This window comes from Hippopotamus amphibius, chromosome X (genome assembly GCF_030028045.1).
Source record: "Hippopotamus amphibius kiboko isolate mHipAmp2 chromosome X, mHipAmp2.hap2, whole genome shotgun sequence".
NCBI classification, from domain to species: Eukaryota; Metazoa; Chordata; class Mammalia; order Artiodactyla; family Hippopotamidae; genus Hippopotamus; species Hippopotamus amphibius.
In genome coordinates, this window is record NC_080203.1 from 80,591,234 (window position 1) to 80,606,416 (window position 15,183).

Here is a 15,183-nt window from a genome sequence, read left to right on the forward strand (position 1 = left end):
CACTCAGATAGCTTGTGGAGAAGCCCATGTGATGAGGAATTGAGGTCTCCTGCCAACAGCCTATATGGAGCTGAAGCCTGACTGAAGCCTGCCAACAACTACATAAGTGAGCTTGGAAGTAGATACTCCAGCTCCAGATACCTGCATCCCCACTGACGTCTTGATTGCAACCTCATGAGAGATCCTGAGTAAAAACTTTAAGTGCTACTGGATTCCTGACCTGTAGAAACTATAGGATAATAAATGTGTGTTGCTTTAAGTTGATTTGTTTAGAGTAATTTTTTTATGCAGCAGTTGGTAACTAACATAAAGAGGGATGTGGTTGGGTTTGAGGACTGGCTAATATAAATCACGTTGATCAAGAATTAAATTTCTATCCTGCCATGGGGTAGAAAGAAAGGACAGATCCTGTGTAAATAACCCACTGTTGAGCAGATTAATGAATCCTTACACATGCAAAGAATATTTAAACATAGGTTGGGAATCTGTGCAAGAAGAGCTGCATTATTGGACAAAACAAGTGCAAAGAAGTGTTTTAAGTTGAATTCTGGGAAGGGTGAGGGGCAAGGAAAAGAGGAAAAGGAAGAGAGAAGTGAATTGGATGGAGGATATACTTGAGTTAGTTGAGATAATCTAGAGACTTTTTAAGAAGAGAAATGACTAATATTCAATTGAAATTGTCTGATTATCATACAAATCTCCATTAATTTCCCAACCCTTCATCAAATTGTATCACATGTTAAAAAACTTTTTTTTCTCTTTTGGAAATCAAGAGGAAGGCCAAGTGCCCTAGAGGAAGATAAGAGAATGCCACAACATGTAGAGCAGCAAAATGGAATTCAACAGAGGCATGAATACAGGGCAGAAGTGACTATAAGAAGTTAAATACCCCACCAAGACAGAAATCTTAAGAAGGACATAGGATTATACATACAACATGGAACAGTGATTCAAGCCATTCTACACAGATCTTAAGGGCAAGAGGTAAAGCCACAAATTTCCTCTAATCTGTAGATGATACTAACTAACACTTTGCTGTCCACTCAGATATTGATTGATGCTTTTGTTTCCTGGCCTCTTGGTGTTTTGTTTGTTTGTTCATTTGTTGGTCAGTATGTGTCTCAGAAGCTGGATAAATAGCTATACAGTTGTTTTGTTTGTTTGTTTTTTGTACAAGGCCCAACAGAGCACTATGTGTGATTAGAATACTAATTAATATTGTTTGATGATATTCTTCTGTTACAGACTATGAAAGCATCCATATACCAATCCTTGCAAGCATTTATTCAACCTCTACTATGTACCACATATTTAGAGCTGGCATATTTACCATATTTTTGGATATAACTTTTTACTATCTTGTTCTGCTGAAATAAGAATTTATTTTTTCAATGATGAATGATTCAATTATATCTCCTATTTTTTTATTTGATATAAAATTCTAGCACAGTATGATGAGTTTTACTAAACTTGCCTTTAAGTTTTCAATTGACCCCTCCTAGAGAAATTAACCAAAGCTAACCCTCAAACTGTAAAATTTTACCTAATTTTGCTCTACTAATTTGAAATGTGTGCCTAAAGAAGAAATAATTATGGATAGTGAGTTATGTGAACACCACAAATCTGGGAGGGCCAGCAGACATATTGAATAACAGAACCATAATATACCACAAAGATATCAGCAGTTTGGAGCAATGGCTTATTCTAACAAAATAAAATTTATTTGAGGCCCATGTAAAGATCTTACATGGGCCCCCCAAATCATCCATACAACCTATGAGAGATGTGAATTATAAGCAGCTCATATGAAAAGAAAAAAGGCTTGATCGGGGGAGAAGGATTTGTTTAATTATAAGATAGTTCAAGTCAAAAGTGATGCAGATGCAAAAAATAAAAACAGTGTGCTATTAAATTACATTAATAGAACATAGTGTTATAGTTCTGGGATCTGTATTTTAAGAGAGGTACACAACCAACTAGAGCATTACATGGGGAATTAGCAATTGGCAAAGTGTTGGAGTTCAGATCTTAGGCATAAGTAATGGTTGATCGAGACAGAACCACTTTAAAAGAATACTCAAGGATACATGCTCTGTATTTTAGATACCTGAAGGACTGTCACACATGCACAGAGGTATAGAAGCTAGAATTTGATGGGTGTATAATAGGAACCGTGGCTAAGCCTAACTTGCCTAAAGTATAGGGTACACAAAAGGGAATACAATATTTGGGAAAGAGTTGCAAAAAGTCTTTTAGTACCAGATTATGGAGGTCTGTAAAAGTCAGATCAAAGTGTTAGGACCTTAATCATATAGATAGTGAGAATCCATTAGAATTTTTTCTTTTCTTTTCTTTTGACAGGATAGCATACATATTGTAGGAAATGTAAACAATAAAAAGAAAATCTATGGAAAATTGTTGACTCCCAAATCTGCTGGTTTCCTTTTCGTACTAATACAATAATATATTGAATGCCAGCTCTTGTTTAAAATAGAAATGTAAATTGTTGCATACTCTATAGTCTTTTATGTAAATTACTACTACTACTACTACTACTATGCTTACCTCATCTTGAAGATTGTTTCATATCATTACATGTAAAATTGCTTCCTTCATTTTCATGGCTGTATGGTATTTTTTGTTACGGGTATACTATAATTTATTTAACCAGTAGTAGGGTGCCCTTGAAGGGTTTCGACTATGGATTTGACATGATTGGGCCTGTGTTCTAAGAAGTTTACTCTGGCAGGCAGGATTGGAGCATTGAGAGGCTGGAATAGAAAAATCATGTAAGGGATTCAATGAGAGAATATATGCGAAAGTGGTTTTCAGCTGTAATTGCATATACAAATCTGAGTTATGGTTGTAACTCATTTCAGAATTAAGGAGGGGCTTGAACTCATGATTTCTGACTCTAAATACTGGCCTTTCTTTCCACATCATATTTGGGCAACTCGACCCATCTTTGCCATTTATACTTGTGGTAATGTTGACAGTTAAGACCCTTAGCGTATTTTACCATTTTGTAAGAGCTTGGTATTCAGGATCTTTGGCTTCTCCCAACACCTTTGTGAGGCAGGCTTCAGCCCTGATTTATAACTGCTGAAATGACAGTTGAATCTGAAAGGCAAAATCAGCTCACTGAGGAAGAAAAAAAACAACCCAGAAACTTGAGAAAGAGACACCATCATGGGGCCTAGGAGGTGGATGTGGAAAGCAATAAAGCTAAATGAGCTTAAAAAGTAATGGTCCAAGTGGTAGCAGGAAAAGAAATTTTTTTATCAGGGAATCATATTCATGTAGTTACTCTTCTGTGTATAGCACCTTATAGTTTACAAAGTGCCTTCCATTTGAACCTAAAATTCACCCTCAAAAATAGATAACTTTTGTTACCCTTCTAAAATGTAATAGAATAAAGGATTAAGGGAATGAGGAGAAGGGGCTATATAATATGGCTCTCTCATGTTATAGCATCTAAATTAGATGCTTTACAAGCATAAGATTTTTGAATTACCTGTGTGAGGTAGATACCAGGCCCTTATTTTACAGAGAATGAGACTGAAACTCAATGTGGTTAAGTGACCTGCCTAAGGTCACACAAGTGATAAGTGGTAAGCTGGGGATCTGACCCCCTGATTTTCTGATTCCAGAGCCCCACACTCTTTCCACTGTATCATATTGTCCTTATCTGAGGACTAACAAATATATCATAGAATGAGAAAACACATCTAGATTGCTTACAGAAGATCAAACTCATTCGGTCTTAGAGAGAAAAATTAACATGACAAAGCTACAGGAAAAATGAGAGGTTCAGAAGGCTGACATATCACAGGTTGCATTTGACTTTGAACTTGCTATTTTGGAGAGTTGTAGTATGTCACATTGCTTGGTATATAGGCGGCATGACTTAAGGAGACAGGCAGGTCCAAAAGGCCCATCTGAGAGGAGGGATGCAGAGAGGATTCTACTAGACCACTTGAGGGCTGGGGCTGAGAATTCTTCAGCTTCATCCTCTTCAAAGTTAATAATGAAGTTCCTGCTGCATAGTAAATATCTGAGTTGTTTAAATATGTCAAATATTTGGGTTTGGCTGGAGGGTAGAAGAGTAAGAATTTGAGTGTCCTTTTTTTCTCTTGCACTTAACCTTTTCACTAACTATGTAGGGAATCAGACTTTCTCAATATTGTCTCCATTCATATAATGTGTGTAATAGTCCCACTTTTTGTGCTCTAGTAAAATCAATTAAACATCTGTGTACCAAGTACTTTGCAACTTGTACTCGTTGGTTGTAGAAAAACTATGTAGGCAGATTTACCACTCTGAATGGAGAGTCCAGAGCCATAGGAAATCCAGCCAGCTAAAGTGAAGCTTTCAAACCAGCCCAAAGTGCCTTGCTCTAGGCACAAGCTTTGTCAAACTCAGACCACATCAATTTCCCTGGTAGAAAGGGAGGCAATTTTATGTAGGAATGAACTTGACTGCTTGAGCCCAGACCATGCAAATATTCTAAGTAAGGCAAGTCATAAAGTGTCTGTTTCTCATCTCAGAGGACCAGAGATGGAGACCTGAGGAGCTCCTTAGATGGAAGGTGGAGAAGATGCTGCCTGTATCAGTTAGATCCTGTCAGGCCATGAGACAGGGGCTCAGTGATCTTCAGAAGGCTCTTTTGAGTTGTTTTGTTTGTTTGTTTGTTTTTTAAATAAATCATTGAATAAGCTACCAGGCAATGTGCTAGTCTCTGTGGTGAGGAAGTAGGGATGGAAAACATACTAGACCTCAAGGAGCTCACACCAGGAAATGTGTAATTGAGGGTCAAATTCTGGCTGAGTCTGGAAAGAGAGTAATCAGGGAGGGCTTAAGGACTTACTGTAGGAAGCGAGTTTTGAGCAGGGTCTTAAAGACTGAGTTAGTGTCTATATTTGGGTAAAAAACTATAAGAAATGGTGGAAGCAGAGTTGCTTAGGTGATAGTGGGCTTAGTTCACTCCAGGTGGTAGTTCAGAAGGTTGGCCAGATTGTAACTGCCCCCTTTAATCAGAGAGCACCCTCGCTCAGAAGGTGAGATCCTAAGAGAGGCCATGAGGAAGAGAACTCTGTTTTCCAAACCAAATGAATATAAACTCTACAATCATACTAAGAAGCCTAGAAAGGCAGAGACTATCTGGTCCAGCCTCTCCATTTGGCTGAGGCCCAGAGAGGGAAAGGGAATTTCCCAATGTGACACAGCAACTCTGAAGCAGAGCTAACACTAGAACCCAAGACTCCTGAATACACTTCTCAGGCTTGGAAATTCTATGAATGAACAATGTGTGGGAAACATAATATTGTAAAGGATTATTTTATGGGAATCATCTAGCAGAGTGCTTGGCATATGCTAGCTACTAAGTAGACAGTTGGTTCAGCATAGTGGTTAAGAGCACAGGTCCTAAAGCCAAACTTCTTGGATTTGAATCCTGGCCCTGCCACTTTCTATCTGTATGACTGTGTACTTGCTGTACCTCAGTTTGAGGGTTGCCATGATAATTATGTTATTTAATATCTGTTAGGGGTTTAGAAAAGTAATTGACACATAAAAATACTATGTAAATATCTGATGAACAAATACATTCTGTAAGTTCATTTTCCCTTTCTACTATTGCTACCACTCAGGGCATGAGTTTAGAGGGAAATCACAGAGTAGTTCCTTCTCATCTCTGTTTCCAATGACTAGAGTACTTTGATTCCCCCTCTGCTCCTAAATATAGAAGAATAGAACTTCAGGCTAGTGGACCTGGAGGGGCCCTTAGGAACCCTTTCAAGCTCTCTAGTCCAGAGAGGCAAGAGGTGGTATTATATAGGCTTAAGACAATGTTCTTTGTGTTAAAAGGCCCAAGGTTCATATTCCAGCTGTTCTATGTGCTATGTGATCTCCTTGTGCCTTAGTTGCCTTATTTATAAAAGAGTGATAAAAGTATTCCTACTCATATGGTGTTAGGAAGATTAAATGATAAAATGTACATAATACAGTGCTTAGCTCATGCCTGCCCTATCAGAATAGCCTGGTAAATGGTAGCTGCTATAAGTTTTTAATTGATGTTATGTCAAGGTTATAATAGTGGCTTGATCACAGAGATGACTCTCAAACACATGCCTTTAAATCCTGGTACTAAGATATTTATCCTGAGGAATACCCCACAACACATATCCACAATTCCTCCCTAGTGACTCATTACCCAGCTGATTGAAAGTGGGAAAGGTTTTTCATAGTTTTGAGTTAGATCGCTATTGTGATTGTTCAGCTCTGAGAGGATCCAGGATGTGGGTTTCCCAATCTACCTATTAGGCCTCAATCCTCAATAATTTCTATTTCCAAAGAGTTACATTGTTTACAAAGTCTCTTCATATCCATTATCTCATCTAGGTTTGAAAAACTGGGCTGTAGGATGGTCAGAGATAATTACCCCTATTTTACAAATCAGAAATTGAAGCTCATAGAAGTAAAGTGATTTGCCAAGGTCACACAGTATTTTAGTAGCAAAGGTAACTCTCAAACTCAGATCTTCTGATTACAGTTCAGTGTTCTTCCCCTATAGGACCCTGCCTAAATCTCCCAGTTTTAAATGAAGATTAATTTTGGCTCTTAGCCTATTAAGTGGGACAGGTAATGTGTATATGTGTGTATAGGGGAGTGGAGTTTGGTAGAAAAAGTGAAAACCTCTTCTAGGCTTGGTAGTGAGGAAGGTTTGAACTATGCTATTTCAACCAGAATCAAACCAGAAAAAAGTTATTTCCTTTTATTTCTATTTTTTGAAGAGGAGAAGGGTTTGGGGTGAAGAGAGCAGTGTGGGGCGTGGGATATGTCTCTGCAGACAATAAGATCCAGGCTATGAAACAGGCCAAAACTTAGAGCAGCAAAAACTGATTGGCCACTATTGGAGGAGCCTATGGATGGGCGTTTGGGATCTTGATGAGGCCTAGTGAAAGCCTCATTCCCTCTCTCAGCCTTTGCTTCTCCAGCTGTGTATTCAGCAACCTCATATTCTATCCAACTCTATATCATTCTCCCAAAGTTTTTTGCACTGGTACTTCAGGCTCAGGTGTCCTTGCCTGGAAAAAATGAGGGAGAGTAGCTGGTGCCTCCATGTACTTGTGTTGCCGTGGCAGATTAAGAGCCAGAGGAAGCCTTGACACAATGTTTAGAGGAGACCCCGAAGCAGGAACAAGTCACATCCTTCTCCTACCTTCTGACACTCTGTCAGCTGGAGTCTGTGTCTAACAGGTCAGGCCAAAAAAGAGTAGAACATTGGAGGATGTTTCTTATGGTACAGTCAGTCTTATACAAACCAGCTTCTGCTTCCTAGAAGGAGGCTTCTTGGTGGGCTAGGGAATCCTGACTTTGCAGTTCACTTTGCTTCTGACCATGAACATGCCTCTAAAGCTCCATGATCAAGAAAGATCGGTGTGCTGGTTTATGCCAGAAGCCAAACCCAGAATTCAGGAAGTTCCAAGTGTCTTGGGATGGTCATGCAGAACAAAGTCAACACTGCAGGATACACTTGGTGGCTCCACAAGACTTAATGTAAAATAAATACACAAGAACAGAGCTCAGCTAGTCTTTTAACTATAGCATTAAAGTTTTCCTCATATCTTGGGCATCCTTCTGCTCTGTCTAGACTCTCACTCATAAGCATACTTAAAGATTTAGTCAAACCAAGGACAATCAATCTTTATGACATCCTCCCTGCAATGATGGATCAAGGGTAGGAGTGATCATCCCACTCAGCTCAATTAGGAAGGCTTCACTTGTTTTAAATTTCCCAGATTTATTATTGTTTTGCCAGCTAGGCATGACACTTGTGGATAAATCACATTGGCCAAAATTTCTCAGAAGGGTATCTACATTTTGGCTTCTATTAAATGATGTGAGATGAGTTCTAATTGGTCATGATTCTGAGCTTAAGCCTAAAGTGGTATCACCTGGAGAAGTCTTGGACTATCTTACCTACCCATCCCAGAACAGAAAACACATGGTCCATTTTGGGGAGAAGAAGTAGGAAAAACCTTAAATGTTCACATATCCCAATGCTCTCAGCCCCCTTTTTCATTAAAAACAAAAAACAAAAAATATTCCCAAGAGTGACCAGAAACTAACTTTGTGAAGGTTGCTGGGAGGGAAGGGATCTTTAGCTGGGAAGGAACAGCAGTTCCAGCATCTGGAACAGTAGCTTCTGGGGAATAAGTTCTTTCATTTTATTTATTCATCATGAGCTCTTCTCCACTTAAACTTGGGAGATGCTCAGGTTTTTATCTTGTAGAAAAATAGTTTTCTTTTTATTAAGGAAATAACGGGGGCTGGTGCGTAAGGAAATTTTACTGAGAGAGTAGAATGGACAAATCAAGAGCTGGGTATATATTCTTTGGGGTTTTAAGACTAAATTAGAATGAATGAGATGGAAGAGGTTCTTCACATGCAACTTGTGTATTGCTGGTGTACAGCTAATGTGTTCTTATTAGTCCCGTTGGGCTCTAAGCTTTACCAGCCAATTGGTGGCATACAAAAAGTAACTAAAATTTTGTTCTCACCACTTTTCTGCCTCCTCTTGGCTAACACCAGCATTTTGGCCATGCCAAGCTTGCGTATTGTAACCCAGGACAAGAGAACAAGCTCACATGATTATTCTGAATCATTATGTGCATCAGTCAACTCTTTATTCCAAGTGCATAGAATAGTCCCTGACATATAGTGGGTGCTCAGGAAATGTTTACTGAGTAAATAAATATTTCTTAGGACTGTCTCTGCCAAGGACAAAAGATCAATTTTTTTGTCAGAGTAACTTCCCACCGCTTAGCCTTTCATGTGCCAGACTATTCTCACTTACCTCAAAGAAGGGATGGAGGAAGATTTTGGTGGGTCATAATGGAGTTTAACTCAGACTATTCCAGATAGTTAATTAGATCATCTGCAGAGTCCAAATTTTCAGCTGGTGAAAAAAAAGTCTGTAATTTGCAGTTACTTTTTTCTTTCCAAAAACATCAAACTGGAGGAAAATACTGTCAGGAAAACAAGTCCTGAAGTTTTGCTTAAATAGCCCACATTCCCTAGATTTCCTGGCCAAAGCTTAATGACACAGCTTTGACGTTTGCTCCACTATCTAGCCAAGTCTTACAGGCATCCAAAGCATTCTGTAAAGAGTTGATTGAATAAAATGATAAAGTATCAAAGCTGAAAAGGACCTTAGAAATGGCACAGCTCAACTTCTTCCTTTTAATATAGGTAGGGACACTGAGACCCAGAAAGTGGAACATAATGTTCTTGGTGTGCTAACCTCAAGGATAGTGTTCTTAGCATGACATGATACAATTTTCTGATTTTCCAATATTGGTCAAATCTGCCTAGGATGTGTACCATCACCCCTGTAGGGCTTTAGAATGCAGTTCCCTGTACTGGAAATACCATGTGGACTTTTGAGAACTGTAAATTGTAGGTTCATTTTGGCCCAGAATGTGCTGCTGGTGTGCTCCAGCAAGGGCCAGAACTGTTATGCCCTCCTTCCTTCCCCTGCTAAGCTGAGCCAGGTGTGCTGGAGCATGTTTGCACAACATCCTCTCCCACACATTTTGTTGGAACAGAGGCCACAAGACAAATACATTTAGCAAAGTTATGCACAGTATCTAAGGCTCATGGATTCTGGACTGAGAAGAAATGAGGCCAGGCTGAAAAGAAACCAGGCTGTGGAGAAAAATAATTGTAATTACAGATGAGGGAAAAATAAAACAAAACATTAGAGCAATTAATAGAGCACATGGCTTCCAGGACCTACATTTCTAATCTTGGTTTTGTCTGTGTCGGCTATCCCTAGTCAAGTCACTTAACCTCTCTGACCTTGGTTTTCTCACCTGTAAATGACAGTAGTTAGATCAGGTTCAATTATTTTAATGAAACTATGAAAGTTGTTTGATAGTAACAGTATTATGCAAAAGGTATTTGCGATCAGACTGAACTGGGCTTTTTTCAATCACTTGCATCAAGTAATTGCAGTAGAAGAGATCACTGCTTTTATTCAGATAAATGTAGGAAAGAAAAGTATTGAATGGTTAAAGAGTGATTGTAGGCTCATTTAAATATATAGTCCAAAACAGTAGTATTCAAACACAGTGGTCTTTAGAGTGACTGATCTGAATCACCAAGTAAGGGTTTTAAAAATCCAGGACCTGAAGTTCAGAAGTTAAAGAGGGGGGAAGTATGAGTTAGGAAGGACATATGTATTTTTTTAGTCTCAACTATCATCTTTTTTTTTTAGTTCCTTTAAGTATAACTGACATACAATAATGTATTGGTTTCAGGTATACAACATATTGTGGTTATTGTGAAATATTCATCACAATAAGTCTAATTACCATTTGGTGACTTACAAAGTTAATAAAATAATATTAACTATATTTCCCATGCTATACATTACATACTTGGTTTTATTTATTAATGTATTTACAAATTTAATTGAAGTATAGTTGATTTACAATGTGTTAATTATGCTGTACAGCAAAGTGGTTCAGTTATACATGTATATATACATTAATCTTCATTTCCATTATGGATGATCACAGGATATTGAATATAGTTCCCTGTACTATACGGTAGGACCTTAATTTGCATCTGCTAATCGCAAACTGCTATTCCTTCCCTGACCCACCCACCCTTCCCTTTGGCAACCAAAAGTCTGTTTTCTATATATGTGAGTCTATTTCTGTTTCATAGATATGGTCATTTCTGTCATATTTTAGATTCCATATATGTGATATTATATGGTATTTGTCTTTCACATTTTAGAAAAATTTTATTACAGTGTAATTGATTTACAATGTTATGTTAGTTTGAGGTGTATAGCAAAGTGATTCATTTATACATATACATATACATATACTTATTCTTTTTCAAATTCTTTTCCCATTTAGGTTATTACAGAATATTGAGCAGAGTTCTCTGTGCTATACAGTAGCCCCTTGTTGGTTATATATTTTAAATATAGTAGTGCGTATATGTCAACCCCAATCTCCCAATTGATCCTCCCCCCACCTTTCCCCTTTGGTAACCATAAGTTTTTTTTCTATGTTTGTGAGTCTGTTTCTGTTTTGTAAATAAGTTCATTTGTATCATTTTTTTAGATTCCACATATAAGCAATATATGGTATTTGTCTTTGATTTACTTCACTTAGTATGATAATTGCTAGGTCCATTCATATTGCTGAAAATGGCATTATTTCATTCTTTTTAATGGCTGAGTAATATTCCATTGTATATATGTACCACATCTTCTTTGTCCATTCCTCTGTCAATGGATATTTAGGTTGCTTCCATGTCTTGGCTATCATAAACAGCACTGTAATGAATATTGGGGTACATGTATACTTTTTAATTATGGTTTTCTCTGGATATATTCCCAAGAGTGGAATTACTGGATCTTATGGCAACTCTAATTTTAGTTTTTTAAGAAACTTCCATATGGTTCTCCAGAGTGGCTGTACCAATTTACATTTCCACCAACACTGTAGGAGGGTTCCTTTTTTCCCACACCCTCTCCAGCATTTATTGTTTGAACAAATTAGATCCGATTTGTTTATTTTTATTTCCATTTCCATTATTCTAGAAGAGGGATCAATACAGATATTGCTGTGATTTATGTCAAAGAGTGTTCTACCTATGATTTCCTAGAGGAGTTTTGTAGTATCTGGTCTTACATTTAGGTCTTTAATCCATTTTGATTTTATTTTTGTGTATGGTGTTAGAAAATGTTCTAATTCTTTTACATGAACATATCTGTTTTTAATCTTTTGCTCCTGCCACTATCTGTCATGCCAATCCTATTCTTAGGCCAACCCTTATCTGCTTTTTGACAGTATAGATTAGTCTTCATTTTCTAGTGTTTTGTTGTATACGTAGAATCACAGTGTGTACTCATTGTCTGGCTTCTTTCACTCTAAATAATTTTCTTGAGATTCATCAATGTCGTAGTTTCCAACAATGCCTGGGACTTTCTGTGCTTCCTGGAGTTAGATGACTGTTTCCTCTCCCATGTTAGGGAAGTTTTCAGCTTTTATATCTTCAAATATTTCCTCATGTCCTTTCTCTCTTTCTTCTCCTTCTGGGACCCCTATAAGGTGAATGTTGGTGTGTTTAATGTTGTCCAAGAGGTCTCTTAGACTATCCTTTATTCTTCTCATTCTGTTTTCTTTATTCATTTCCATAGCAATGATTTCCATTCTGTCTTCCAGCTCACTTACCTGTTCTTCTGCCTCATTTATTCTGTTATTTTTTCCTTTTAGTGTTTTCTTTTCAATTCAGTTGTATAATTCTTCTCTGTTTTTTCATTCTTCTAGGTCTTTCTTAAATGTTTCCTGTATTTTCTCAATCTGTGTTTCCATTCTTTTTCTGAGATCTTGGATCATCTTTACTATCATTCCTCTGAATTCTTTTTCAGGGAGGTTGTCTATCTCCACTTCACTTAGTTGTTCTGGGGTTTTATCTTGTTCCTTCATCTTAGACATATTCCTCTGCCTTCTGATTTTGTCTAATTTTTTTGTAATTTTGTTTTCTGTTCCACAGCCTGAAGGTTTGTAATTCTTCTTGCTTCTTCTGTCTGCCCCCTGGTGGGTGAGGCTGTCTAAGAGGCTTGTGCTGGCTTCCTGGTGGGAGGGACTGGTTCCTGCCCACTGGTAGGTGGAGCTGGCTCTTGTCACTCTGGTGGGCAGGGCAATATCAAGGGATTTATTTAGTGGGCAGCTGTATGCTCAAGAAGACTTTCAGTAGCCTGTCTGCTGATGAGTGGGGCTGTGTTCCCACTCTGTTGGTTTCTTGGTCTGAGGTGTCCCAGCACAGGAGCATACAGGCTGTTGGGTGGGCCGGATCTTGGTAGGAAAATGGCATCTTCCAGGAGGGCTCACACCAATAAGTATTCCCCAGAACTAAAGCCACCAGTATCTATGTCCCCATGGTGAACCACAACCAACCCCTGCCTCAACAAAAGACCCTCCAATACCAGCTGTATGTCTTGCCTAGGCTTTTATGAGGTCATTGATTTTTTTCCCTGGTTCCCAGTGCACATGAGAACTTGTGTGTACCCTGCAAGAGTGGAGTTTCTATTTCCCCCAGTGCTGTGGAATACTTGTGATCAAACCCCATTGGTCTTCAAAGCCAGATTATCTGGGTGCTCCACTTCCCTCAGGCTGAGGAGCCTGATATAGGGCTCAGAACTTTCACTCCTATAGGAGAACCTCTGTGATATAATTATTTTCCAGTTTGTGGGTCTCCCACCTGGTGGTGTGAGATTTGATTTTATCATAATTTCACCCCTCCTACCATCTCCTGTGGCTTCTTCTTTGTCTTTGGATGTAGGATGTGTTTTCTGGTAGGGTCCAACATTTTTTGTTGATGGCTGTTCAGCAATTAATTGTGATTTTGGTGTTTTCATGAGAGGGGGGTGAGCTCATATTCTTCTGTTCCAATAGCTTGTCTCTGCCTCCCATATCATCTTTTTACATCCTGGGACCTAGAATCAAGTCACTCAGAGTTGTGTTGGCTTTCAACCCAGGCTTGAATGGCCAGGGCACAATAAGCCACATGCAGGTCTCTTCCCTCAGCATAATCTTTCCCTTTCTGACTTACTTTGCTTAGTATGATAAACTCTAGGTCCATCCATGTTTCTACAAATGGCATTATTTCATTCCTTTTTATGGCAGAGTAATATACCATTGTGTATGTATGAGTGTGTGTATATATATATCACATCTTCTTTATCCACTCATCTGTCAATGGGCATTTACATTTTTTTCATGTCTTGGCTGTTGTAATTAGTGATGCTATGAACATAGGTGTGTGTGTGTGTGTATCTTTTAGAATTATAGCTTTGTTTGGATATATGTTCAGGAGTGGGATTGCTGGATCATATGGCAACTCTATTTTTACTTTTTTAAGGAACTTCCATACTGTTTTCTATAGAGGCTGCACCAATTCACATTCCCACCAACAGTGAATGAGGGTTTCCTTTTCTCTACACCCCTTCAGCAGTGACTTACTTATTTTAAAACTGTAAGTTTGTATTTCTTTATCCCTTTCACTTATTTCACCTCCCTGGTGAAAATTTCATTTATTTCACTTATGTCCCTCCCCTCTGGCAACCACCAATCTGTTCTCTGTATCTACGAGTCTGGATTTTGGGTTTTTCTGTTTGTTTTTTAGATTCCACATATAAGTGAAAGCATGCAGTATTTTTCTTTCTCTGTCTGACATCTCACTTAACATAATACCTTGCAGATCCATCCGTATTCTTGCAGAAGGCAAGATTTCAATGCCTGCATAGTATTCCATTGTATGTATATGTATATATAAACATCATATAGTTGTTCATAGTAGTCTTTTATGATCCTTTGTATTTCTGTGGTATCAGTTGTAACTTCTCTTTATTTTTTTATTTATTTGAGCCCTCTGTTTTTCTTGGTGAGTCTAGCTAAAGCTTTAGAACTTTTTTATAATCTTTTCTAAGAACTGGTTCTTAGTTTCTTTGATATTTTCTATTGTCTTTTTAGTGTCTATTTCATTTATTTCTGTTCTGATCTTTATTATTTCCTTCCTCCTGCTAATTTTAGGCTTTGTTTGTTCTTCTTATTCTATTTTCTTTAGGTGTAAAGATGAATTACTTATTGATATTTCTCCTGTTTCTAGAGGTAGGCTTGTGTTGCTGTGATCTTCCCTATTAGAACTGCATTTTCTGTATCTCATAGATTTTGATACATCATATTTCTGTTTTCATTTGTCTCTAGTCATAGTTTGATTTCTTCTATGATCCAGTAATTGCTTTTGCTGTGCCCCATAGATTTTTGATTATCATGTATTCATTTTCATTTATCTCCAGATATTTTTTATTTCCTCTTTGACTTTTTCAATAATTCATTGGTTGCTTAGTAGCATATTGTTTAGCCTTCACCTGTTTGTGCTTTTTGCAGTCTTTTTCTTGTAGTTGATTTCTAGTCTTATAGCTTTGTGGTTGGAAAAGATGCTTGATGTGATTTCAAGTTTCTTAAATTTACTGAGGCTTGTTTTGTGGAATACTCTTTGATCTATCCTGGAGGACATTTCATGTGCACTTGAAAAGAATGTGTATACTGCTGCTTTTGGACTGAATGTTCTATATATATCTATGAAGTCTAACTG